Below are 15,183 nucleotides of genomic sequence, written 5' to 3'. Positions count from 1 at the left end.
ATACACATACATACATAATATATATACGTGTGTGTATGTATATTCTCTCTCTTACACATGCACATAATATAATATTAGAAGATGTGTGTATGTGTGTGTGGGGAGGGGTGGGCAATTTGCTTTCTAATGTATTATATATATATATATATATATATATATAAGAAACTCAATGAGTAAATGGTTTGATGGTGACAACTAATTGTGAGCCCCAATGCATGTGGGAAAGAAACCCCCAAACACTTGTCTTCTCTTCTCCTTTCTCCTTTTTGAAAATTCTCTCTCTCCTTTCTCCACGTAAAGGGGTGGGGACTCTTCCTTTATCTTGTAATATATATATATATATATATATATATATATATATATATATAGCTTGGCCCGCTCTATAGCGGTTGAGAGAAACCGTATTGAGGCTGTTGTAGTTATGATGTTATGGCTGGCATAACAACGCTGTTGGTGTTATGCGGGGCTTATGCGCTGCCTATACAACGAGTGAAAGGAGCCATATTTTTCCAAGACTGGAGTGCGCAACTGCTTCTCCCTTCTCCTCCACGCTTGGGAAAATGTCATCTTATGGTTGGTTATTGTCTCACACCACAAACTGATGTGCATCTTTTTCACCCACAAATTGATGCAGATTATGGCGAGAACTCCGTAGTTGGCTAGCATGTACATCGAATAGCTCTGATACCATGATACCATGATACCAGTGCGAAACCTCCATGAAACTACTAGACGAGGATAAGGCAACTCTCCGACCGTCGGATATATGAACCCTAGCCGGCCAAAATAGTCCTGGCCATCCACACATGTCCAGACTCCCTTGAACCGCCCGACTCGCCTAGTCCTACCGGTGTCCTAACTGCTAACCTCCTTGTAGCACCCTTGACATTACCTTTAGGATATGATTAAAATCCCAATAGGCTTAATGGAGGATCCTTAGGCTTTTCACATATGAACCAAGCGCCCTCCACCGTTTCATCACATGGGGCATGGTTGTTCATGCCAAAAGAGAAGGGAACATCCCTATGTTATTATGAGGAGGATGGCACTGGCTTTGCCCTTGAGCTTACCCACTTTTAGATTTCATCCATCCCATCCTCCTCAGAGAAATTTCGATTGGCCTCTTGCCCTTCATCTCACTTTTAGGCTTTAGCCCTCCTATAGCCATTAGCGATTCTAGTCACACAATGGACCCTAGGGGCTGGAGTTTGTGTCAGAGATGAAAGATCTCATCAGTCTCACCAGTAAGATGTAAAGAGGCTCCTCAGCATAGGTGATCCATTCCATTTAACTTAAGTGACTCGAAGCATATAATGGGTGGTGGTGTGGGTTGCCTTTCTATGCAATTGGAGTCCAAGCACCAGAGAGAAGGCAACGGGTCAATTTGACATTGTGGGCCCCAATTGTGGCTTTTTTTCCTCCTCCCCCTCCCCTAATGTAGTGTCCTTTTAAGAGTGGTCAATTCGAGAGGGAGCCCCACTGCCCCGTCTTGTTTTTCATGTATGTTACCTCTTAGGAGAGATGGTAGGGTCCTCCTTGGGCTGGTTTTTTATGCAAATGTTTTCTCTTTTATGATGAATAAAGGATCTTTTCTTAAGGGAAAGAAAATCCAAAGTTCCATGCTTCCCCTCCACCACACCCTCAACCACGCAACATCCATCACTAAATTTTCCAACAACCATGTTGGATTTACATAGTCTCTTGTCTTCATATGCTTTGTTTAGCTACTTTTGGTTAGCATGGATTCTTTAATGAATATGTCCACACTGGTATGTAAAGAGGGTCTTCATTATATTGTAATTTTAGCATTTCTATTTTGTAAGTTCTCTTAAGGTTCTCCCAAGGCGTGTCCATCAAGGTCACAGCTTGAGGAACCTAGCTTGAAAGGCCGAACACTTGCAAAATCCTTGTAACTATGGATGACGCATGTCACTTACTCCCAAGCATCGGAATGAGAAGAGTCTTAGAAAAGATAAATGTTTATAACTCGACATTTTCCCATTCATGCAATAGAGCCCTATTGTTCTCTCTACTTGCTTTGCCAAGCTCGATTTGTCATTTTCTTCTTCTTCTCTCTTCCCTCTTTCTACCTTAGTTTTTGTAAGGTTGGTCCCACGACGTACAATATGATTTCTGGTTTACACTTGTTCCAAGCTTGCCATATTTCTTTAGCCAATGGGCTTCCCTCTACGACTTGATGTTTACAAGGGGCTTTAGCCAATGGGCTTCCCTCTACAAGGTTAAAGAATAGCATCATCAACGGAAGTTTTTTCCATTGAGGGAACTCTGTAAGACTGTATTTGTCCATGTTACGATGTAAAGAACTGCACAGTCTGCTTGGGGCATGATGAAGGTTTGGACAATCCATTTGGCTGCCATTCGGTTAGCAAAGCCTGCTATGTTTAGAAGACCCAATCCACCCTGTTTTTTTGGTTTTTGGCTTCCTCTGCATTTCTCGACCATAGGAAGTTCTTGCATAGTTTCTCTAACTGCTCTGTAAGTTAGAGTTAGAGGGTCGCCAACATGATAAAAAGTATATGGCAGTGGGGAAGAGGATATGTTTTAGAACTACAATTATGCTAGCCAGATTGTGTTGCATACCAGACACTTTCCTGATGCACTTTATCCAGAACCCATGACCATCTTTGATGCATAGACACTCCGAACCCTATTGGGATCCCAAGGAGCCTGAATATTTATCCTTCCTAAAGCATCGTACATCCTTGATCCAACAACCACTGTGGCAGCTCTGCAAGCATAGTTCTTATCCCGGTTTTGAGTGGTTAATAATTGAACCTGAGGCCAAACAAAACAATTGCAGGCATTTTCAAAATATACGAATTGAGTCCGAATCGTTATGTATGAGACCATTCGTATCATCAGCAAATTGTTGAAGATAAGTTTGGCTATCATTCAACAGGTAGATGCCCTACATCTACCATCTTCCATGGCCTTGTGCACCAACCACCTGAGTGCATCATCTGCAATGGCAAAAAGAAATGGGGCTAGAGGACAACCATGTCTAATAGATCTGCACAAGTCAAATGGCTTTACTAGATTACCATTGACTGTGACCCTAGCCCTGGCATTACCAAGCAGGACATGCACCATTTTAATAAAGCTAGGCCACCTCAGACCCATGTCTTTGAGAGATTTTAGAACAAAGTCCCATTCTAGTCTCTCGTCAGCTTTGTCAAAGTCAATATTAAAGAATATAAAGTCTTGCTGGGTCTGATAGGCATGTTCAACTCCATCCCATAGGGCAATAATGGCGTCCAGAATGTATCTACCTTTAATAAACCCTTTCTGTTCGGTCCTGCAGATGTCCAGATAAACTTCTAGCTGGGTCTGCATGTTCAACTCCCTCCCATAGGGCAATAATGGCATCCACAATGTATCTACCTTTAATAAACCCTTTTTGTTCGGTCGTGCAGATGTCCAGATAAACTTCATGTAGAGCTTTGGCATAAATTTTGTAGGCTATAGAGAGCATGGTGTGTTGGAATTAGGGTTGCAGGAATGCACACACAACTTCAAGAAGATGAGGAAGCTTGAGCACCACACAGTAGTGTATTATGAGTGCCAAAAAATGAAAGATTACAAGCCCTAGAAGATAATGGGCGTATATACAATGCACGGGGGAAAAAACCTCCTAGTGAGGGAAAAAGTGCCCCGGCGGTCCTAAGTGTGTTCACACACATCACTACTATAATATGGTAACAAATCCCCCCTGGAGTGATGCGGTGAACAAGAGCTAGCACTCATGTATAGGGAAGTGTCTAGCTATGTGGACGAATCCACAAAAGGGAGTAAGCCCAAAGCTTTGCGAAAAGCTTCGAACTTCTCACGAGGCAGAGCCTTTGTGAAAAGGTCTGCAAGGTTATCCTGTGTTGGCACATAAGCCAAACTGATCTCTCCTGCAGAGAGTCTCTCCCTGACATAATGGTAGTGCACCTCAATGTGCTTCGTACGAGCATGGAACACTGGGTTCCGCGCAACTGCCAATGCGCTCTGACTGTCAGTGAAGATGGTGGTGGCAGATGGCTGCCCAACACCCAAATCAGCCATAAGGCGTCTGAGCCACACACACTCAACCGTAGCTGTGAAAGCTGCCCTGTACTCAGCTTCACAACTAGAAGTGGCCACAGTAGGCTGCTTCTTGCTCAACCATGATATGCATGAGCTTCCAAGCATGAAGCAAAAACCACTCGTGGACACGCGTGTGTCATAACAACCAGCCCAGTCAGAATCTGAAAAAACATGTAAATCTGGCGGCAATGATCCCCCCTTGGGATAAAACAACCCAAGATGCCGAGTACCACTCAAATAGCGAAAGATACGCTTCACTGCCTGCCAATGCTTAATGCCTGGGCTATGCATAAATCTGCTCACCTGTGAGACTGCAAACTGAATGTCTGGCCTCGTAATGCATACATAAATGAGGCAACCAACAGCTGTCTGATAGAGTGTGACATCAAAGTGATCTCCAGCATCATGAAGACTCAACTTCAAACCTGTCTCCATTGGAGTAGCAATAGGCTTGCAGTCTTCAAGGCCAAATCTTCGCAACAATGTTTCAATATACTTTGTCTGACACAAAGCAATACCTCCATCACACTGCTTAAATTGTATCCCCAAATAATGATGCAAATGCCCCAAATCTGACATCTCAAAAGAGGCATTCAAATCAGCCTTAAAATCAGCAATATGACTCTCATTTGGTCCTGTGAGCAGCATGTCATCGACATAGAGAGCAATGATTAGATGTACACCATCCACACGTTTAACATACAAAGTGCTTTCTGTTGGACTATTCTGAAACCCATGTGCAGTCAAATATGCATGTATTTTTTCATACCAAGCTCGTGGAGCTTGCTTTAAACCATATAAAGCCTTTTTTAACCTGCACACTTTGTTTTCCTGCCCTCTTTGAACAAAACCACGAGGCTGCGATACATACACCTCCTCATGCAAATCTCCATTTAAGAACGCAGTCTTTATGTCCAGCTGATGTACATTCCAACCATTATGAGCTGCTAATGCACAGATGCTACGAACAGTGGTCATACGACATGTGGGAGCAAAAGTCTCATCAAAATCAATGCCCTTCTCTTGAGCATAACCTTTTGCAACAAGCCTAGCCTTATGGCGATCCACTGTGCCATCAGGCTTACGCTTCAATTTGTATACCCACTTAGTGCCAATGGCCTTCTTGCCAGGGGGCAAGTCACATAAAGACCATGTACTATTCTTCATAATAGCATCGTATTCTGCTTGCATAGCAGCCATCCAATTTTCTGAACTTTGTGCCTCATCAAATGAAACAGGCTCACTTTCATCGCACATACTAGAAACAGCCAATGCATAACAATCTGACGCATAAGAGGCACCATGAGAGCCAGAACGAGTGCGACTAGACAAAGGGGCATCCAACTTGCTGTCACGCAAAGTCTGCACCAGCCATCTAGGCATGTTCCTAGAGCCCTCAATCTCTTGTCTCTCATCCTCAAGTGCATCATGCACATCTGCATCAGATATAGGCTGATCTGTGCCATCATTTAAAACCTGCATAGGCTGAAAAACTGCCTCATGAGGTATTGCACTTGACTGTGCACCACTGAAAAGAGGCAACAATGTATCATAGACATCACGTGAGCTGATATTTGTCTCCTTAGTACATGAAACCAAGGGCTGAACTGCATCTTCCACAAATACAACATCACGGCTAACCAAAATGCGCTTTGTCTGTGGATGATACAAACGATAGCCTTTGCTCTCAGCACTATATCCAACAAAAATACATTTGACAGCTTTGTCATCCAATTTTCTGCGATGTTGCACAGGCACTAATGCATATGCCAGGCAACCAAAAACACGTAAATGGCCAACAGATGGCTTGCGGCTATGCCAAGCCTCATATGGAGTGACAACCTGTAATGCTTTGGTGGGACACCTGTTTAGTACATAAGTGGCACACATGACAGCCTCAAGCCAAAAACCATGTGGTAGACTTTGACTCTTAACCATACATCTTGCCATTTCCATGAGAGACCTGTTTTTTCTCTCAGCCACACCATTTTGCTGTGGTGTATACGGCACTGTACATTGGTGTTTTATCCCACGCTCAGCCAGAAATGCATTAAATTCTGAAGACATATACTCCCCCCCTCGATCTGAACGGAGGGTGCCCATCTTACTTTCTGACACATTTTCAGCCATAACCAAAAACTGTTTGAAGCACAAAAACACTTCGGACTTTGCCTTCAAAGGATATACCCATGCATGTCTGGTAAAATCATCAATGAAAGTCACGAAGTAAAGGTAGTTTCCAAATGATGGAGTTTGCATGGGACCACAAACATCACTGTGAACAAGCTGCAATCTGCGTTCAGCTCTCACTGATCCATCTTTGGGAAAGGAAGCACGCTGCATTTTACCCAATATGCAGCCCTCACAAACATGCTTGACAGGTGCCTCAAGCTTAGGCAAAGAAGACACCATTTCAGATTTCTGCAGGCGCAGCAAACTTGCAAAATTCAGATGACCAAAACGTGCATGCCACAGTTTTGCATTTGAAATAGCCTGCGTATCCATAATAGCACATGCTGAATCCTCTACACATTTGCCATCCATATTGAGCTTATACAGCCCTCGACATAGTGAACCAGATGCTACAATGATGTCACCACAAGAGAGATCATGAACAGTACATCTGTCATCCACAAATTTTACAACCAAACCTGTTTTGGCAAATGCGGAGACTGACAGCAGATTCTTTTTGATTCCTGGCACATACAATGCATCAAAAAGTGTAAAGGTGTTGCAATTTGCAACATTCAGCACAATCTGTCCAACTCCTTTAACGGGATAAGAGGAGTTATTGGCACAAGTGACAGTATTCCCTGTGGGAGCAGACTCAAGGAAAGTGAATAAACTGCGCTGCGAGGTGATATGCTTAGTGGCACCACTGTCAAAGTACCATACATCTGAATCTACTGCAGACATACATGTGTCATGCAAAGATGGGTCATAACTGCACTGCGCATTGAATGCCCATTCTGTATCTTGAACAACATTAGCAGATTCATTGTTAGAAGGAGAGGCATCTGCAAACAGCCATACCAGCCTCTTTCTTCTTAGCCTCTTTCGCAGCCAGCTTAGGACACGCTTTGATGACATGATCATTTCCCTTACAGTACTTGCAAAATGTCTTCTGTTTGTCACCCTTCTTCTCATCTTTGTCTTCCTTCTTTGGTTGCGCAGCATTTGCAGATTTCTGCTTACTAGAAGAAAAGCCAGCTTTACCTTTCCCGCTTCTCTGACTAGCAACGAAAGCTTGATCTGCGACACGCATAATATTCCTGTTTTGCCTTGACTGGTCTTCTTGCAGCAAAACAGAAACTAACTCCTCAAATGATAAGGCATTGGGATTGCCTTTCATCATCAAGCGAAGAGTGGAAGCAAAACCCTGATAAGAATCTGGTAGACCATTCAAAACAGTCTGCACAAGTGAACTGTCTGACAGGATTTCATCTGCAGAAATGAGCTGCTCTTTGAAATCCTTGATCTTTGTCAAAAAGCTATCCATAGAATCACCTTCGTTCATATGCTCACTCTCCAACTGTTTTCGGAGGTAAGCAACACGAGCCTCATTTCTTGCCTGATACAATGTGGCAAGTACATCCCAAGCATCCTTAGAAGTCCTGCAGGAGCGAATATGTGGGATAATGGTACGTTTGACAGACATCGCAATCAAGGCATGAGCCTGCGCATCTCTACCATCCCAACGAATCTGCTCTGCTGAAAGTGGTGGTTCTCGAACAGCTGCTACAGCACTTGTGCCTGCACCATCATCAACAGTACCTGTTTCTGATGTGTTTGCAGCATTCCCAGCCACAATAGGACGTGCATCAATACCCTGCACAATGTTCCACAACCCCTTTGCTACCAATACATGTCGCATCATATACGCCCACAATGGATAGTTGGTGCCATCCAACTTATCCTCAGCAGCCAACATGCGGAATACATCATTGTTGTCAGCCATGGCCAATGACTGTACTACTAGATGTAAATGCTGTCTGTAAGAGGTAAACCTGTATAAAATTGACCTGTGCTATGTAGCACAGCCCAAAACAGACGAATGGGCACCTGTCCTGCAGATTTTAATCTTGACAGAAAATCTGCACAGTAGGACGATTTTGCCTGCGCAGTACTTGGAATGCAAAAACGGAGGGCGAAATGACTTCAGATCAAAATTCTGAAACGATCGAGCCCTACGGGCTCACCCACGGCATATACTAACCTGCAGACGCTCGTGAAACCTCGTCGCAATCGGAGGAGATGAAGCGGCAGGTGCCGGTGATGCTGCCCGGGAGGAGGAAGCCTGCTCTGATACCAATTGTTGGAATTAGGGTTGCAGGAATGCACACACAACTTCAAGAAGATGAGGAAGCTTGAGCACCACACAGTAGTGTATTATGAGTGCCAAAAAATGAAAGATTACAAGCCCTAGAAGATAATGGGCGTATATACAATGCACGGGGGAAAAAACCTCCTAGTGAGGGAAAAAGTGCCCCGGCGGTCCTAAGTGTGTTCACACACATCACTACTATAATATGGTAACATGGTGATTGGTTGCCAGTTAGCTATATCTTCTTTGGCCCCTCTCTTATGAATAAGTTTGATGACCCCTTCATTTATGGTGGAGAGTGGAAAAGCGCCAAATCTGATAGATTCTTTCCAAACCTCAATAAGGGGAGAAGTTAGAAAGTGCTTGAAAGATTTGAAGAACTCTGTGGGAAGGCCATCAAGCCCAGGGCTCTTACCCATTTTCATGGCCATAATTGCTTCTATCTCCTCACTAGAGAAGTCAACCTCCAAAGTTCCAGCCCCACTCTGAGAGACCTTTTTCTTCTGCATTTTGAAATAGTCTACATAGCTTTAAATCTTTCTTCTAATGGGGCTTTTCTAAAAGTAAAAACATCATAAAAGTGCTCCTTGATAATTTCAAGGTTCTCCTATCGATTCTGCACAAACTCCATTTTTATTCCTAAGCATAGGAATGTGATCTGCTGCCTGCTGCCTTCTTTTTCAGAATGTTAAATATCTCTTTAGAAGCTCTGTCTAACTTGCCTGCCCACCATTCCCTAAAGAACAGTTTAAAGTGTTGGCACTGTATCTCATCTTCTTTTTTTAACTATTCTCTTTTACTGAAATCAAACTGTCTTGAAGGTGTAGCTAGCCTTGACTTATTCTCTGCTCAAGAAACTCCAACTCCCAGAATTTATGATGCCTTTTGTCAACCCTAATTTTGATCACTTCCTTTTTAATGTCAATAAGCAATTTTTTAGAGTCTCTCACAGCTTGGCTCCATGCTTTAGAAGTAATCTAGATTAATTCTAGATTATTTTGAACTATCGGGAGTTGGAACAGTTTGGGGTCCATAAGGAACCACCCTGACCTGACTTTTTGGGTCCCTTGGGAGAAAGAACAGAGAATTGGATAGTGGTCTGAGAAGGCTATGGTATATTATAAAGAGAATGTGGGGGAGAGGGAGAGCTTCAGACCCTAGCAATCAAACACACACACAAGAGAGAGAGAGCAAGACACAAAGAGAGAGATGGATCATAGCTGAATTTTCTTCTATCTTCTTCTTCTCTACTCAACCAACATAACATAAAGATAAGTGTACACACTATACGAGTTAGTACTCAACTACTACAACATACAAGGGTCGGTCCATAATGTGAACCCGACTAAATGAGTTGGCGCTACTATAACTATGCTAGTCTCTAGTATCCAAAATGGCTGTCACACAGCCTGTCATCCCACTGGCTGCATATCACCCATAATCTCACCAACCATGCTAGTGGTGTAGATGCAGAAACTATCACCCAAGCGGGTCATCAATGTTCGCCCCGTAGCACTAGTTGAGCTTGATATCTCAACATATTACACTTTCACTTTAGTGTTTAAGAAGCTATTACATATGGTTGATAAAGAGTAGCAATGATCCAATCTAGCCTTTCTTAGTTGATTTCCTTGCCTACCATTGCCCCATGTGAAGTCATGGTCACATGCCGTATCATGAAGGGAATGAATGCCCTTCAGATCTACCCATCTTGTCCTTTTTGCACCTCTGACAGTTTGTCCCAAATTCAAGAGCCTATCCTGAGGTGATTCCACCATATTAAAGTCCCCTACAAGGATGATAGGGTCCACAAAATGCATGAGAGATTCCCAGAGCTTAGCTTTTGTGACCGTCGGACTTGTGGCATCGGACTTGTGGCATACACTGAGACCAATGTAAACTTACAGTCGTGATGTTGCAGATGAATAGCAACCCACCTATTTTGGGAGTCTATCTCATGGTTTAGATAGAAAGGCATCCATGAGTTGTGAAGTCCTACAGAAGTACCTCCCCCTCCCTGAACATGGTTGGAGCTAAACCAGTTCCATGTTTTTTTTAAGAAGTTGTCCTGCAACCTTGACTTCTTATAAACAAATTATGATAGCTTGAAGGTTGATTTGGGACATCCAATTCTTTATAATCATGGCTATATTGCCATCAGTTAATCCTTTAGTGTTATAGGATAAAATATTGAATTCAATCATAACTTTTGATTTTTAGGGGGGGTTAAACGACACTTGACTATCTTCTTTTTAGACCGTCCGCTGAGGTGGATCTAGGGACAATGGTGGCAGAAACGTGATTGGGCAGTTTCTAATAAAATGTCCTTTGACCCACAAGGGAAACAGGTATTGGGCACATTCTTAAACACAAGGGGTTGGTCTAATATAGTATCTAATCCTACATTGATGGCAAGAGAAGACGAGAGCTCCTTGCTCAAATCAAATTCAACTAGGGCTTGGGGGTGCCATCTGGGGTTCAGCTCAGCATTCGCTCTAACCCTCAGAAGTCTTCCTACCAGTTCCAAAAGTAATTTAATAAGCGGATGAAGGTGCAAAGGGAGGTTGGGAAGTTCTACCCAGACAGGGCACTGAGAGGGTTTGGGCCCACAGAAAGAGAGACAAAGGGAAATTCATGATGAGGACCCACTGTCTTGCCCACTGTCTTGAGGACCCACTGTCTTCCCCCCCAGAGCGTTAAGTGCCATACCCTCCTCTCTGAACAAGAAACATAAATAGTTGTTTGGCAAATACTGAGTATGCTCAACTATTAGGCCATGGGAGAACTAGTTATTTCTAATCCAAGATTTTAAAACTTTAGTTGGGGGTCTTGGTCCATAGCACAGCCCAATAAGGGCTATGGATTGGTAAGTCTTCAGGGCACATGGAGAAAAGAGGAGGAAGAGAGCGAAACCCTAAGATAGGTCTATTGTACATTCACAGACCACCGTTTTTTACAGACTGAGCCCTCACCTTGTATGATTGTGTGTCGTAATTTTATCATTTCTATTTTGTAAGTTCTCTTAAAGTTCTCCTAAGGCATGTCCATCAAGGCCACAACTTGAGAAACCCAGCTTGAAAGGCCAAACACTTACAAAATCCTTGTAACGATGGGTGCCGCAGGGAGGTCACTTACTCCCAAGCATCGGAATGAGAAGAGTCTTACGAAGGATAAAATGTTTGTAACTCAAGATTCTCCCATTCATGCAATAGAGCTACTGTTCTCTCTACTTGCTTTGCCAAGCTCGATTTGTCATTTTCTTCGTTCCCTCTTTCTATTGAGGAGTTAGGTATGTGGATGCCTACCTTAGTTTTTAAGGTTGGTGCCACGACGTCCTTAAAGGTTACATACGCCGCCCGTGTGTGTAAAGGCTCCAATATGGTTTCTGATGACGGGCACATGAAGGTGCAGCAGCAGGCGAGGCTTGGCGCCAAGAATTCATCAACCAAGGTGCAGCAGACAAGACATTGTGCAAGGTAACCGGCAGACAAGAGGTAACAATCGGGAGCCCTTCTCTGCAGAAATTCCAGGTTATATGCATTTTCAAAGAATTAAGGGTAGTGCTCAAAACAGGGGCTTCGAAACCTCATGGGATCCATGCAGAAGAACACCAAAGTGGCCCTCAGCTCGCCTTGCTTTAACCCGGGGTTACCCCCCAGACATCACGTTCAGGCCCATCGTTTGTGCTCGGAACCCTCAGCTCACCACAGGTATCATGACAATCAAATAAAACAAACCAAAAAATTAGCATTCTTTCCCTCTACAAAATAGGAAAAATTCTTAAAATTTATTTTAATTTTCTTGTAAGTCTATATATGATCTGTGCCGATGCCCTGTGTATATAATGTGTGCTATGCATGTCTGCATGCATTTTAGCCCCTAATCACCATGTTGAACTTCACTGTATAATGTTAGCTTCTAATGCCTCTTTTCTTTATTTTTCCTTAAATTGTAACATCCATTTTCGGCAGAGACCACATGATGGAAGACGTCAAGACCTCATCCTGGACTTGCAGACATGCAGAGACACTACATTCAGAGAAAGTGCTGAGGAGAGAATTTCACACTCTTAATCCCTTAGGCTCGGGAGCTTCCCTGCCCCGGTCTGGCACCTATCGCTGTCTCCTGCAGGATTGTATCGCTCGCAAATCCCTTGAAGACGGGAAGCAGGTCCATAATCACATAATGAAAAGTGGTTTTCAGTTGGATGTGATTGTAGCAAGCACCCTTGTGAATATGTACATCAAATGTGGGAGCTTTGAGGATGCATGCAAAGTGTTTGAACACATGCGTATACGTGACATAGTCTCATGGAATGTGATGATTGCAGGATATTCCAAGTGTGGGCGGCCCAAAGAGGCAATCGGACTATTCTGGGAAATGAAAAGAGCTGGTGTGAAGCCAACCAAGATTACCTACGTGAGCGTTCTCAAGGCATGTACTGAGTCTGAGTCTTTGGATGAGGGTAAGCAAATCCATGCACTCATGAAGGGTGAGATCACATCAGATGTGTTTTTGGATAGTACACTTGTAGGCATGTATGCTAAATGTGGGAGCATAGAGGAAGGGCGGCAAGTTTTCGAGGAAATTCAGGAGCGAGATGTGGTCTCATGGAATGTCATGATAGGAGGGTATGCTCAAAGTGGGAATTCTGTAGAAGCTTTTAGCCTCTTTGACCGAATGCAAGAGGAAGCTGTACGACCAAATGCGGTCACCTTTGGGAGCATGCTCAAGGCATGTGCAAACTCAACGGCTTTAGATCATGGCCGAGAAGTTCATGCCTATATGGTCAGGTGCGGGATCGACATGGATACTGTTTTTGGAAGCTGTCTTGTCGATATGTATGCCAAGTGTGGGAGCATCAGAGATGCACGAGAAGTGTTTGATAATCTCACAAACAAAGATGTCGTGATATACAATGTCATGATTGCCGGCTATGCACAGTATGGGCTTGGGAATGAGGCTCTCAAGCTTCTTGCTCAGATGCAGGATGAACTAATGAAGCCGGACAGGGTCACCTTCTTGAGCTTACTGAAGGCATGTGTGGGTCTGTCATCCTTAGAGCTAGGAAAGCAGGTGCATGCACATATCATACTGAGTGGATATGGTCTGGACATGAAAGTTGGGAACACTGTGATTGACATGTATGCCAAGTGTGGAAGTATGATACATGCGCGCCAGGTTTTCAATAAATTACCCACAAAAAATGTGGTGACATGGACTGCAGTGGTTGCAGGGTATGCGCAGCACAGACAGTTTGAGGAAGCATTCAAACTCTTTTGGAAAATGCAGGATGAGTCTCTGCAGCCAAATGAAGCAACCTATGTAACCGTTCTGAAGGCATGTGCCCATATAGGGGCATTAGAACAGGGTCGCCAGATTCATGCCCTTCTCTTGAAAAGTAGGTTTGAGTCCACCATTCTCGTGGACAGCACCCTGATAGACATGTATTGCAAGTGTGGGAGTGTAGAGCGTGCCCGCCAAGTGTTTGATCAAATGTCTAAGCATGATGCAATATCTTGGACTGCAATGATAGCAGGCTATGCCCAGCATGGGCATGGCAAGGAGGCTCTTCAGATTGCAAAACAAATGCTTGCAAAGGGTGTTAAGCCTGATCGCATCACCTTCATGGGCATTCTATCTGCGTGCAGCCACATTGGACTAGTGGATGATGCCCTATCTTACTTTCATTCCATGAGTCAAGATTATGGCATCATGCCGGCAGCTGAACACTATGCATGCATGGTAGATCTTCTTGGCCGGGCAGGGCACCTGGACAAGATGGACGACCTCTTGAAGAAAATGCCACGCCAGCCAAATGTCATGGTTTGGACAGCCTTGCTGGGTGCTTGTGGAATCCATGGAAATATAGAGCTGGCAAGGCATGCCTCAGAATGCCTTCGCAGTTTAGAACCACAGAATACAGCGGCTTTTGTGCTGCTCTCAAACATGTATTCCAGAGCTGGCATGGAAGACGGTCAGGAAGATACAAAAAATCTGATAGAGGACAGGAGGGTGGAAAAAGATGCAGGATGCAGCTACATTGATGTTGATAACAAGGTACATGTGTTTGCTGCTGAAGACTTTTCACATCCACACATGCAAGAAATCTGTGCAGAGTTACAAAGACTGTCTGAGCAGATGATAAGTGCAGGATCAGGGCCTGGCTTACGTGTGTTGCAGGATGGTGCTAAGAAGAATCAGAGTGATTTTCCTCTATGCTATCACAGTGAGAAGCTGGCTATTGCCTTTGGACTGATCAGCAGTCCCCCAGGAACACCGATCCATGTTTTCAAGAATCTTCCTGCTTGTATTGATTGCCACACTGTGGCCAAATCCATCAGTAAGATTGTTGGGCGTGAGATAACCATACGGGACACCAATCGTTTTCACCACTTTAAGGATGGGTTGTGTTCTTGTGATTTTTTGTGATATGCATCCTGTGGCTGCCTTTTGGCAGCTTCAAAATTTTTGTATGATAAAATTTGAAAGCAAGAGGAAATTTAATACAAGTAGAACACACATGCGAACTCTAAAGACATGATAGAATGGCTTTATTGTGTATCAACATGAATGACACTTGGATGTACTACATCAATGGCAGGACTTCATGAAAACAGCGTGCATTTGCTATACACCCAATCTTGGTTCTATTGTTCCAGTTCAGCTAGCCCAATTTGGGAAGAAGAGGCAGCAATATTGTTTGGTTGACAATTGAGCAAGGTTGCAGCAGAAAGTCTTAGAAGGGTTTTGGCTTCCAGTATTGCCTC

The 15,183-nt window shown here is 43.7% G+C and overlaps 1 pseudogene across 4 annotated transcripts; it reads left to right on the top strand.

Moving 5' to 3' along the window:
• The first annotated feature begins 11,629 nt into the window (after positions 1-11,629).
• On the top strand, positions 11,630-14,943 carry LOC147611251 (pentatricopeptide repeat-containing protein At3g57430, chloroplastic pseudogene; annotated as a pseudogene). 4 transcript variants are annotated; one of them, XR_015263724.1, is made up of 4 exons: positions 11,630-11,889; positions 11,987-12,123; positions 12,385-12,583; positions 12,744-14,943. The product of XR_015263724.1 is annotated as a pentatricopeptide repeat-containing protein At3g57430, chloroplastic pseudogene, transcript variant X4 (transcript). The 4 variants fall into 4 exon arrangements; XR_015263722.1 differs by having other exon boundaries at positions 11,630-11,907; XR_015263723.1 differs by having other exon boundaries at positions 11,630-12,123.
• The last annotated feature ends 240 nt before the right edge of the window (positions 14,944-15,183 follow it).

The sequence above is a fragment of the Cibotium barometz genome, chromosome 47 (assembly GCF_041138505.1).
Source record: "Cibotium barometz isolate CiBa-2024 chromosome 47, ASM4113850v1, whole genome shotgun sequence".
Taxonomy (NCBI): Eukaryota; Viridiplantae; Streptophyta; class Polypodiopsida; order Cyatheales; family Cibotiaceae; genus Cibotium; species Cibotium barometz.
Note: the sequence above shows the minus strand (reverse complement) of the source record. Positions and strands in the feature narration are given on the sequence as shown.